The 12,339-nt window shown below is 49.0% G+C and overlaps 1 protein-coding gene across 2 annotated transcripts in view; it reads right to left on the reverse strand.

Annotated features, from left to right (window-relative positions):
• Positions 1-11,585, reverse strand: part of KLF3 (KLF transcription factor 3) — a 35,222-nt gene extending 23,637 nt beyond the window's left edge. Inside the window, exon 1 of one of the 2 annotated variants that reach the window (XM_081812482.1) lies at positions 11,155-11,585. The gene's annotated coding sequence lies outside the window, so the exon portion shown is untranslated. Of the gene's footprint in view, positions 1-1,524; positions 2,284-11,154 lie in introns of those variants that run through there. The other variant, XM_081812483.1, reaches the window with a different exon arrangement.
• Between the last annotated feature and the right edge of the window lie 754 nt (positions 11,586-12,339).

Here is a 12,339-nt window from a genome sequence, read left to right on the forward strand (position 1 = left end):
CTCAGTGGCTTTTGTTACACATGGGCCACTCATGCTCTGGCGATACTGCCATCCTTTGAAAAGAATGCTCAATAAAATACAAAGGCTGAGGAAATCTAGTACAAAACACTGACCGCAGTCTTAAGTAGAACCAGTAGGTGGCGCGCTACAACAGGTATTAGAGGCTAGGGACACAGGCAGTAAATTGAGTTTGCCAACCTCAGGGTCTTTAAACCTAGTGGGTTTTAAGCAGGCCCAGGAATTCTGTTAACCATTTTGTGTGGGTATCACAGAGATGAGGAGACCCCAAATGTGGTTGTTTTTCCCAAACAACTATTTTCCAATCATTAATGCATTTACATCTTAGTTGTACTGAACTTGCCAGAATTTTCCATAACGGGAACAAATGTCATCTTCTCTGTGTTATTTTGCTGGGAAGGGTGAGACGACTGAATTTTTCCTCCAAAAGAAGAAACACATTTCCCTTCACTCTCTCTACTTACACTTCTGACTCTTCAGAAGTCAAAATACAGGTCAGATTTTTTTTTTTCTTTTTGCCAAAATGCAAAAAACGCGATTTATGTATTTAAAGCTTTGGTGAATCATTTACATAGTTTCAGAAGCAATATAGTTCCATCTCACAATCATATCCAGTCCACCCTGAGGCCTACTCAACAGTCACTTTATGAGGGTACAAATGAGCCGCAGAGCTCAGAAATAAACACAGCCCTTAATGTAAGAGGCTATGATGTCACCAAACCTCCTTTGAAAGTAGCTTGACTTGAAGTGAGAGCAAGTTTTATTATAGAAACAATCTTACAAATGATTGTCCCTTCCTTAGAAGCATGACAGACACACACACACAGAGAAGGTGTGTGTCTGAAGCAAAGGTTCTTGTGATACGGCAGGAGTTGCTTCTGAGGTTCTCCCTTCTTGGGCACTTTCCATCTCTTTCTCTCCTCAGATCCTCAAAGGGTCCCTGTGCTATCCTCCCCCAACCCAGCCTGAGCCTGAGCCTCCAAATTACCTGCCGCCCTCCGAGCAGTCTTTGTCTCCCAGCTGACCTCTGCAAGGTGTAAGGAGAAAAACAGTATGACCAAAGCAAGACACCATCTGCAAGTGCCCTTAATTTTCCCAAGGGTTTGGATGTTAAAAGAGGAAGTGCACTGCCTTCCCCCACCCTTTACTCCCCAAAGGAACTGCAGGGGAAAAAGAAAAAAAGAAAAAAAAATTTTAATTGTGTGTGTGTTATGTGTGTAATTCTTGTGTCAGGAGAAGGACCAGGGCAGGCAAGCAGGCCACATCCCTGCAGCTAAACTTTCTTTCAAAAGAAACACTTCTTCACGTCTGTACCCAAACTCCTTAAGAGCTCCAGAGGAGTCAAACATTTCATGGCAGCTGGCCTGGCCAGAAATACAGGGGCGCCAGGCAACAGATGTGGGAAAAGGTATGTTTAGGTTGGGGGCTCCTTTCAGAACAGCCAGATGCTGGCCCCTACCTGGAAATGTGCCCCAGTTTTCCCATCACAGGATGATTTTCACCTACCTTTGTCTCCTAGTGTTGGTTTGAGAGGAAAAAATTCCACGGAGTAGTTCTAAATCTTTGCCCCTCACAAATTAGATTAGCCATTTTGCATCAAAATGTTTTGTAAATGGGAAAGAAGTTAATTATTTAGTTTTAGATTAAATATAATGATCCGACGAGCAAACAATCCGCCCTCTCTCCTCTCTCTGCTAACAAGCCACCCAATTTTACTTTCTGCCTCCACCCATCTGCTCCACCCTGTGGAGAGTTGCCAAGGCGAGTCCAACTTGTCCAAACAGGACATGGCTTCAGATAAGATTCTGCCCACACCCTGTACTTCGGAAAAGACCAAGTGAAGCAATTGATTTTGCATGTAAATAGGGACAGGTGCAAAGGTAACAACCAAGCAAAATCCCTACACAGTTGCAGACTGAGAGGGGCCCGGCTCAGCAGGGGGGTGGGGGTGGGGAAACCCGAACCCATATCCTTCAGGTAAACTCTCAAGTTCAATGCCACCTGGCTAGTAGCATTCCACACCTTTCTTAAAGAAATTTTTCGCAAATGCAAATCATTTCGCCTCCTAAGATTACACACTTGTTTTCCTTCTTTATGCTCTCTGACAATTTGTGGTGTTTTAGTTTTAAGGGCCAGCAACCCAAGATCAACTGAAAAAAACAAACAAACAAACAAACCCCACCGCCCATACTGTGTAGTAATCCTGCTGTGTACACGTCCTACAAGGCCGGTCACAGCCCTCACGCTTCTCTTCTGCAAAGCATTATATAATCCAATCCAGAAGGGCTGCGTGAGGCCGCAGTGCCTCGCCTTCTGCCTCAGTGCTGGGGCCCTATCACTGGAGACCCACCCCGCTCTACCCCAAGGGGCCTCCACCCATGGGGCCCCACCCTGGAGGGAGTGGGAGGCAGGGAGGGACCGACCAACTGGCTCCGGTCAGCAGCCAGTTCCTGGAAATTCCGGCCTGAGCAGGGATGGCTGGAACCTTAAAAATAACCAGAAAGAGGGGCGCCTGAGTGGCTCAGATGGTTAAGCGTCTGCCTTGGGCTCAGGTCATGATCCCAGGGTCCTGGGATCGGGGACCCACATCGGGCTCCTGGCTCAGCGGGGAGTCTGCTTCTCCCTTTCCCTCTGTCTCTCCCCCTGCTCGTGCTCTCTCTGTATCTCTGTCTCAAATGAATAAATAAAAATCTTAAAAAAAAAAAAAAATAACCAGAAAGAATCGTTAAGGTGGTAGTAATGCCCTTGGCTCCCGAGGGTTCTCCACGAAAAGTTTACCTCACAGAGCCACTGGACCTCTGGATATGAAAACGTGAGCTAATACTGCCCCCTCCCTTCAAAAGTACACAAAAGGGAAAGAGGAGAGCATTTTGAGCCCCTGCTATGTGAGAGAATTAATTCAACATGTCCCCAACCCAACTCCTCCTTCTCCTCGCTCCTGCCTCAAAAAGCCTGCCTGCCTGCCGGCCCCCACCTCCCCATTTGCCTTATGATCTGGTCGTTCACCATGGAAACCTAGAGGTCATCTTGCAAGTCTTCCTCAGCGACTTTTCCCTCCATTCCCGCTCTGTGACTGGGTATCTCCCTCCGCTCGTCTCCCACTATGTCCCTTGGTCCCTCCAATTCATCCTGACCCCCTGGCCACCGACATTTCTCAAAGCCCTCTCCTCCTTAGTCTTGCCCAAGCTCACAAGCCTTCCTCCGAAGGGATCCCCAGGGCTTGCAGAGTGGGTTCAAGCGCCCATGCTCCACACCCCGTTTCTAACCGGCTGCCCCCTGCTCCAAGCGCCCTTCACGCTGGCTGCCCTGTTCCCTCCACCCCCATGCCTTTGTTCATTTTTGGCCCTGATGCTGGGCAACCAGCGTGGAATGCCCCATCCCCTTCCGGCTTATCTAAATCCTCCTAATTCTTCAAAGACCAGCTCAAGGCCCTCTCCACCCTGTGCAGCCAGCTGATTGCACCCCAGTTGATCGGAGGCCACCCCTTCTTACCTAGATGGGCGGGGCCTTTTAGATGGTTGTCTCAGACCACCACCTGGGTTGGGAGCACCTGAAGGACAGGGGCGCCTTACATTTCCTTAGGGGAGCAGAGAGGGCCCCCTCCCAACTCCCCAAAGGAGGTCAGCCTTGCTCACTAGATGCCGTTTTCCAGCAGGCAGAAGGAGGGGCTCGAAGAGCACTCAGCCCATCCTAGGACTTCCACAGCCTCTCCTTTTCCTTTGGCCTTTGAAGACACTCGAAATCTCCCCTAAATAAGTAATAGGGGTGATGGGGCCTAACCTTAAAGGAAACTTTTTAAACCAAACTTCCTTAAAAAAAGTTATTGCTCCTAACTTTAACCTTGCCTGTTATGGGTCCTCCAGAGACCTTATTAGTATCATCCTCCAAGAATTTTTTTTTAGCTACCCAGAGAGATCTTCTAAACAAATCTAGTGTTAAAGCAGTACCCTCTGCTTTAAAACCTACAATAGAAGGGGGGGAAAAAAGAAGGAAAAAAAAGCGAAAGAAGAAGCAATTTTGCATGAGGAGAGACAGAAATGAGTGTGTGTGTGTGCAGGTATTCTTTTTTAAAGGATACTTTTATGGACCAAGGAAAGCAAGGGGCTAGGTGATGTCACAGGTTTCCTGCTAATCATGACACCTTCACGACCAAGGTGCTGTTCTTCACATGGATTGCATCACTGAATCGGGTGGGTGGGTACTACTTTCCTATTACTTTGACAACGATGGCACAGAGAGGTAAAGCAATCTGCCCAAGATCACACAGCTGCTAAGCTGTAAAGCCGGGTTTTTGAACCCAAAGTAGTTGGACTTCAAAACTGGTGGACCTGGCACCCTCCTCTGCTCCCTTCCCAGGCAGAGAACAACATGACACCACCAACCGCGACAGGGGGCTAGCGCTTCTGCAGATGCAATCTGTCCACAGGGGATGTGGAAGGCAGGCACAGAGTATTTACAATTTCACCTCCTCCCAACTGGCCCCTGCTGCCTGCCCGGTCTCAGAGTGTGCATGCTAGACGCAAGATCAGAAAGACACACTCTGAAGGCCCCAAATTAGGCTATTATTCTTCCTAGCCAATGCACCTGCAATTGGTCCATAAAACTACTCAGAAAAAAGAACAAAAAAAACAACAAAAAACCTGGCAGCTTTACCCGAGTAAATACGGAAATCCTCATAATACTGTACAAAGGTGGAAGGGTCAGGTCCTCATCCCCATTTTAGAAGTGAGGAAATGGAGGACCAGAGGTGAAATGACTTGCCCAAATTCACAGAGCAGGCTGGAGCCACAGTCAAGAACAGAAGTAAGTCTGCTGGCAGACCCAGGGCTCTTTCTGTTCTGCTTCGGGTTCTGTGCTGTGGCCAAGTCCTCTCAAACTGGGACCACTCCCCGGGTACAGAGGGGATGGGACATGCTCGGTGCCAGCCAGCCCATGTGAGGCAGTGCCCTGGGGAGGTTCCAGAGGGTAATTAAGATTTCAGGTGATATCACTCGGGACCTACTCCATCCTGTGGCATAACTAATAATAAGGACTGCACATAATTTGAGATTAGCTCTAATGAGTAGGTGCTCAATAAGTACTTGGGAGATGAATAAATGAATGGATGTCAAACTACCCTTCTTACACATGAGGATACAAAGAAGGGCAAGGGCCTCACAATGATTGTGTGGCAGGTGTCACTCAAGGAAACCTTGCCCAGAGGCCAGTGAAGCTAGCCTGAAAATCATCTAAGTCTCAAACACAAAGTAAACGCAAACACTCTGGGAGGCTCGGGAGAGAAAAGCTCCCTTGTTTGGAGAATGGAGCGGAACAGGAACTTGAACTTGCTAAGGAAAGTAGTTTTGGGGTGCAAAGCTTTGGAAGGTATGAGTATAAAAGCACAAGAACAGATAGAGGAGTGGATTTCAGTGATTAGACTCAAGCACAGTAGTTAGTAGACAGAAGGTGTACATGCCAGAGGAGAAAAAACCCCACAGTTCATTCACAGGTCGCTCTCCAGGGTAGAATGCGCTGACCTCAATGTCCACTTGGTCTCTTATGTCTAGATTTGGCGAAACTCCACTGATCCGGATTGAGACTAGCCCCAGGTCATCCCTGGAGATCCCCAGGCCTGCCAGAGATTGGTAACCACCTTAAGCAGGTCCCAGGCTAAGCTGGGCTCTCTTGTGTCCTCTGGTCAGGGGGTTGCCTCAGGAAGCACCCCCTTCCTAAAAGTCAGGGTAGGGGCTAGACCCAGGTTTGTTCAGCATGCACGGGATGAAGGGCCACTTAACGTGCTACATTTTGTCTCCAGCTCCCCGTAATAATTGGATGGAGGAAATGATAATGTATTCAGCCTGCCAACACAATAGAGTGAGTTTCAAAAAGCTCCAGGAACCTGTTTTGCTAGAAAATGAACTTGACTACTAAAAACCCTGACAAGGGATACAAAATATACTGATTTTAATTTTTTTAAAAAATGTTTCATTGAACTATGGTGACATTCCAGAAAAAGCACAGATCCAATTAAAAGGATATTTTTGCTTTGGGAGGAAACAGTCCTAGTTCTGGTGCAGAACTGTGTCTACAGCACTGTGTCTCTTTTTCATTACGACCAAATTTCAAGGAAGGAGAGTTGAGGGGGAGAAAAAGCAGGGCTACCTCCTTTAGACAATGCTCTCCCTTATCAAGGCAGACTGCTGTCTGGTTTCCTGTCTCAAGCTCTGGCATTACTGCTTCAGATGAGAACCGGGGTCTAAGAAAGGGACAGATCAGGCTTGAAAATGAGAATACTAAAAACCACCACAATCCTCTTGCAACTCACTCCAAGATGAATTTTGACTAGAACATTACACATTAGCAAATCAGGTATCAATTGCTTTATGAATCTAGAGATTTTTTTTTAAAGCTAGAACCAATGAATATGAAGCATTTCAGAAAGAAACCCAATTTCCAGAATAATGTAATTCCTAGTCTTTAAAGGATGAGGTTGCTTGTATTTTTTTTTTTCTTAAAACACAACTGGTGTGAAAAAACAGAGTAAGAAATACCACCTAAGAAAGCTGTTCATTATAGCAAGAATGTTGACTTGGAAATATTAAGACAAGTATGTAAAGGGGGGGTAGAAATAAAATGGGATTAAATTAGGAATAATGACTTGCATGGTCAAGAGATGAAACTATTATTCCCATTTTTTTCCCCTTTTGTAATTTAGTAACTATCAGACTGGTGTAATTTTCCCAAATTGTTCAGCTTAGCTTTTAAAGGTTTGAAAAGCTTTTTTTTCTGATAAAATACATCAGACCCTAATCATGTCTATTAGCCAACCACGTCCCTCTCCCCCAAAATGGGGAAGAAAGAATAACTTGGAGTAAGCTAAACAAAGATTTTGTCTACAAAATCTAGTTGGATTGTTAACAGCTTTGGAACTAAAATTGAAAAAGTTGCTTGATTTGGGTTACTTACGAATTTTAGTTTAAAGGTCCCTTGCGCTCTAAATCAGTTTAATATTTCAAGTTTTCTTCTCCCGAAGTTTTCTTATTGAAAGCTTCCAAAGCATCCATCTTTTTTCAAGGAAGGTTATCAGTAACCTTCTATTTGATTCTAGTAGTTTTCTTAATATCATACCATATATTTCCCTTTATCCATAAAGAAAGAATGTGGTAGAATGTGAAGTTAAAAACCAAAGTACGAGTATCATCAATTTTGGGGAGGATAGGCTCTGATTTGCTGCCACGGCAACTCTGAATTAATTCCATTAGAGAACACTGTAGATAATTCCTTCGGATTTTAAGGAAAATCCAAAAATAAGTTTAAAAAGAAACTTGCCAGGAGTTTTCTTATCCAACTTATTTCTTTAAAACTTAGTTTCTGAAGAACCAAGAGAAAAAGTTAGTAGGTTTTAAATAGTTAACCTAGAAATGTGTTAGCCCACAACTGACAGAATATACCAAAAAAAAAAAGAGGGGGATTATGAAAAAGTTGGTGTTGTAAGACAATAAAAACAAGAGAAGTCTCCTTCTGTTTTCAAAATATAAGATTAAAATTTTCCAGACTGTCAGGAATATGAATTTCTCATTTCCAGTTCTCCTTTTCTCGGAGCTTTTTATTCTTAAAACAGGTCGGAGATCAGATGTAGAATACATCTTGGTCCTTGGGAAAATTATCCTAGCACTTACATCTTTGTCTTTTTTAAAAGAGATGACCCTGGGATTGATTTCCTCAATGTATCTTATGTTTTGGCTTCAATACTTTTCCTAAAGATTTCATCCTTAAAACCTAAGTGAGATTCTTCCAATCAGCCCAGTCCGCCAGGGGGGCCTCCTGCCTGGAGGGCCAGTGCTACCTGGGAACAAGGGTGGGCCACAGCCTGCAGATAATGCTAGGTCTTCTAAACTGTAAGGTGGCAATCCCCCTCCAACATTGACAGCTTCAGGGCCAAAGGCCTATCTCTAAGCAAACACCCTGCCCACCTCAAAACAAGCCTGGAAAACAGACGAATGCAACTCCTTTAGACGTCTAGCCAACCTGCACACACATTTCTCAGAGTCACCCTTTGGCAATGGTGAATTTAAAAAGACACAGTATTTATTCTCTCACAGAAAACACACCGGAGCAAAGGGTATATGTAAAAAAGGTTAACCGACTCCTCATTATGACCTAACACTGGCCTCTTAGGCAATCGCCAAGTGTGTAGAGACATGATAACTCCCTGGGTGGGGATCGGGAGTTTAGGGGCAGGGACCACGGCCTGGTCTGGGCTACTGATCTACCAGAAAACAGCCCGAAACAGGAAAGAGCACACATATGCCACTTGGAATGTATGACGCAAACCCCAGCCTTGAAACAAAGAACAGGAAACAGCTCTGCTGGCCGTGCTGGAGAGCGAGCTCAGAGAAACATTTAGCCGGCCCTCCCTGACCCTATATTCATGAGCAGCTGGAGTTTTTTCAGACAACAACAGGGGGGTGGAGGTGTTTGTTCTATGGGTGTGAATAATAACACCAGCTTTATACAGGGGACCTGCCCTATTTACAAATAGGAGCTTCCACATACAGTAAACATCGTAAGGGAATATGTGATTTTATCATATGCGGGCAGCAGAGATCTTCCTAATTAACACCAGCCTCCTTTCCAATTTCTTTTGTCTCTTTCTCCCCCATCCCAGTGGCTGGTCTCTAGCCATAATCAAATTCGGGGTTAGGGCAATGATTATTGTTCAGCCTCAGCATCATGAGGAAAATGCAAAGAAAGCACTGGTAAGAATTCAGAGGACAACTGGGTTATCCCACATGAACTGACAACTGGACCAGTTCTAAGGCCCCTCAGCTATGCAGAACTACATTCCTAGACACTGAGTGCGGGCTACCTAGAGTCACCCCCTCCCCAAATTTCACCATCTTTCTCAACTGCATAGTCAGAAACCTATCCGCACACAGCTGCACATCTGTTCTCCATGTACACACATCTAAAGAAATTCACCTTTTGAGAATGTGATTCTGTTCCTGACATTTCATTTAACCCAAAAGTGTTATACAGTCTAGAGACCAGAGTATCAATTTTTATAAGATATCTGAAAATGTCTATTTTCCCTTAGGTATATTTAAGGTAGTAAAACCCATTCATAGTCTTTCCCCCCATTATGTCTCTTTATTTTGTTAGCCAGGACTGTTCAACTCAGGTTTCCATGATCAGAGATCGAATAATCTGTGTGTAGACAAAACTACAGGTAAAAAAAAAAAAAGGCATCACTGTGCCCATAGCAACCAGAAGACTGGGTTTTAATTTAGAAACTTTGCAGTGAAAAAACAATAGCATGTTTTATATCTGACAAGATTTTGTGGTCTTAGCAGCTACTTTTCTTTGTTATTCTCACACTAAGATTTTTAGACTTGCATTCTCCATGAAAGCCAAATGTTCCTTAAAGTGTATCTTTACTGCACTTACAATAGTACATTAGGCTTTTTTCTTCTAATACTTCTGCTGCAAACCCCACTGACTGTGGAACTGGGGACAGTTTCTCTAGAGTTGAAATTCATCAAACATCTCATTTCAGGTTTCTGGTAACGCGCTAAGGTCAACATACTCCATGCTTTGAGCCGCAAGAAACTCATTTGTCCATTCTTTCTTAAAAAAAAACACAAAAAAAAACACTAACTCGTGAAATTTTGGAGATGTTAATGTTATCAGGTTGCCTTTTCCCTAAAACCAAGTCTTTCCTCCGGTTAGGCAGATTATCATCCAGATGGATTTCTTATAAAAATGCTGCTCAAATTCATATAGAAAGCACTTAAAAAAAAAAAAAAAGTACAAAACTGCTCAGTGGACAAATCTATAATGAACAACTGCCCTAGTCTCCTACTCGATTTTGCTAATAATTATATACTAAATGTAAATGAAGTCAGAATACCACTACATATTTCTCCCCAAATACCAGACTTTTGTGAGAACACAACCAAAATATTTAAAGTATCTTGGGTGATATTAGCAGAAAAATACATTCTGAGCTAGTAAAAAATTCAGTGCAAAATGTTTATTTTAGTGCAATACAAGAAGGTGAGCAATTTCCAGTTTCCGTTTAACCTGACTTATTAAAAATAAGTCCAGTTCACACAGGTTCTCCATCTATTATTATTGTATATTGCTGTAAAATGTAAAGCAGAAGATTCTCCCTGATATCTGCCAAAGAAGTGGATATGAAAATTCCAAGTATTATCTGCCATCTCCAAGAAAGGCACTCTGAAATGTTAGGTAAGTCCCAAGGGTCCAGGTCCAGGGGATCAGTCCCTCAGTCCCCACACGGCTCGAGTCCCTAACGCTGCAGGCAGTTGCCTAAGGCGCTCTCCGCCTCCAGCCTCGCTGCAATCCTTGCTCCAGGCACTGCGGCAGGTTCTCTCTGTGCCCCCGAGGAGGACTCTCCAAACCCGGCCAGCTCTTTTCTCCTGCCCCCGAGGATCCAGACGCCCTGGCAGCTCCTGGGCTCCAGGACCGAGAATGGGATGCTGCCTTCAGTCCCAACGGCCCCAAGTTTCTTCCCAGAGGGCCCGGGAGGTTGCTCCAAGTTTGCTCCGGCGGGCGAGCGGTGGCGCGCCCGGTCCGAAGAGGGGGGCGGCGGGGGGCGGGGAGGGGAGGGCGCGGGCGCGGGGGGTGGGGGACCCGGAGGGGGAGGAGCAGGAGCAGGAGTGCGCGGCCTCCTCACTACCTTTCTCCAAACAACGTTGCCACACGCGGAGAGCACTGAGATTTCTGGGGCTTTGGAGGGAATCGCGAGCGAGGGAGCGGGCGAGCGGGCGGGCGGGCGGCAGCCGGGGGACCACACAGGTGAGCCCCCGCCCGCGCCCTCGCCGGGACCGCGGCGGGCGCCGCCGGTCTCGGTCCCCCACATCGCGGGATCCGCACGGTGGCTCCCCCGAATCCCACACTTTCAACCGATGAACCCGGGGTTCCCCCCTCCCCCTCGCCTCCCCTTCCGCCCCCACCCCCGGCTTCCAGGAGCTGTTGCACTTTCCCAAGCCCACAGGCGCCCCCACCCCCGCGTTGCACCCCCCCAGCCCATTCACTGCGCGACCCCCAAGGGGAAAAAAAATGAGACCAGACGAGCCAGAAAGGGCGACAGCAGGAGTCGGGCCGAGGGAAGGTGAGGGAGAGGGGACTTACTTTTCGAGGCGCGGTGCTGAGCGCTGCAGACGAGAAATAAAGGCCCTGATCCGAGCCGCCTTGAACCCCGCGAATGCAGTAATGTCAGCGCGCCAGCCGGGGTGGCGGTGGCGGCCGCAGGGCACGGGGACAGGAACGGGGACGGGCGCGCGTGCGGCGGGCGCTCGCGCTGCGCTCCGGCTCGGGCCCCGGCTCCGCGCGGCTCCGCTCCTGGCTCCCCTCTGGCTCCTGGCACCAACTCCGGGCAGTCACATGACGCCGGCGCCGCTCGCTCTGCGAGCCTCCCGGGGCTGGCGGGGTAAGTAGAGGCTGGGACCCGGGGTGGGAGGGTCAGGGAGGGGAGAGGGAGCCGCCGCGGCCGCCCGGGCTGGGCGGGTCCCCACCCACTTGGGTGGAGGCAGCCGCCGGAGGGGTCGGCCGAGTCACTCGCGCAAACACGCACCCCGCCCTGCGCCCTTCCCCCGCCACCCCCGCCTCCCGCGCCGCCTCCGCCCCGCCCCGCCCAGTCACCCGGGGACGGCCTGACAGACACTCATTATTCCCCGGAGCCGGGCGCCGCCCCGCCGGCCCAACCTGTCCGGCGAGGCGCGGCGCGGCCGAGAGGCTGGGCGTGCGCGGCGCGGCCCCCGCCCTTGAGCCTCCGCCCTGCCCCCTCCCCCCCGCCCCCCCTTGCCCGGCCCGGCCCGGCCCGGCCCGGCCGACCCGGCCCCGCGCCCCTGCCCGCGCCCCTGCCCGCGCCCCTGCCCCCGCCCCGGAGTCCCCGCCCGTGCCCCCTCCCTGCGCCCTCCGCCTCCCGGCCCCCGCCCGCTCGGGACCCGCCGCCGCGCCGCCGCCCCAGCCCGGGGGGAAGGAAGGGCGGCGCTGCTCGCTCCGGGCGTCACAGGGCTGCAGCCCGCTGCGCCGCTTCCAAAACACACAGCCGGGCGCGCGGGCCAGCCGAGGCGGGGGACCCGGGCGGCCGGGCCATCAATCAGCCGGCTCCGGCGGGAAGGGCGGCCCCGGGCGCGGCGGGAAGGGCTGGGCCCCGCGGCCAGCGCGGCTCCTCCTGGACCGAGTGCGTGCAACTCTCTTAAAGAAAAAGGCAGGGGAGCTGAAGGAGCGGAGGAGCGGGGCGGATTCGGGGGCAGAGGAGCGGCGGGAAAGGGGAGGGCAGTGGGGATTGACTTAAACCCTAAAATGGTCCCG

Source organism: Leptonychotes weddellii, chromosome 2, assembly GCF_054177405.1.
Source record: "Leptonychotes weddellii isolate Sample4059 chromosome 2, ASM5417740v2, whole genome shotgun sequence".
In the NCBI taxonomy this organism is placed as follows: domain Eukaryota; kingdom Metazoa; phylum Chordata; class Mammalia; order Carnivora; family Phocidae; genus Leptonychotes; species Leptonychotes weddellii.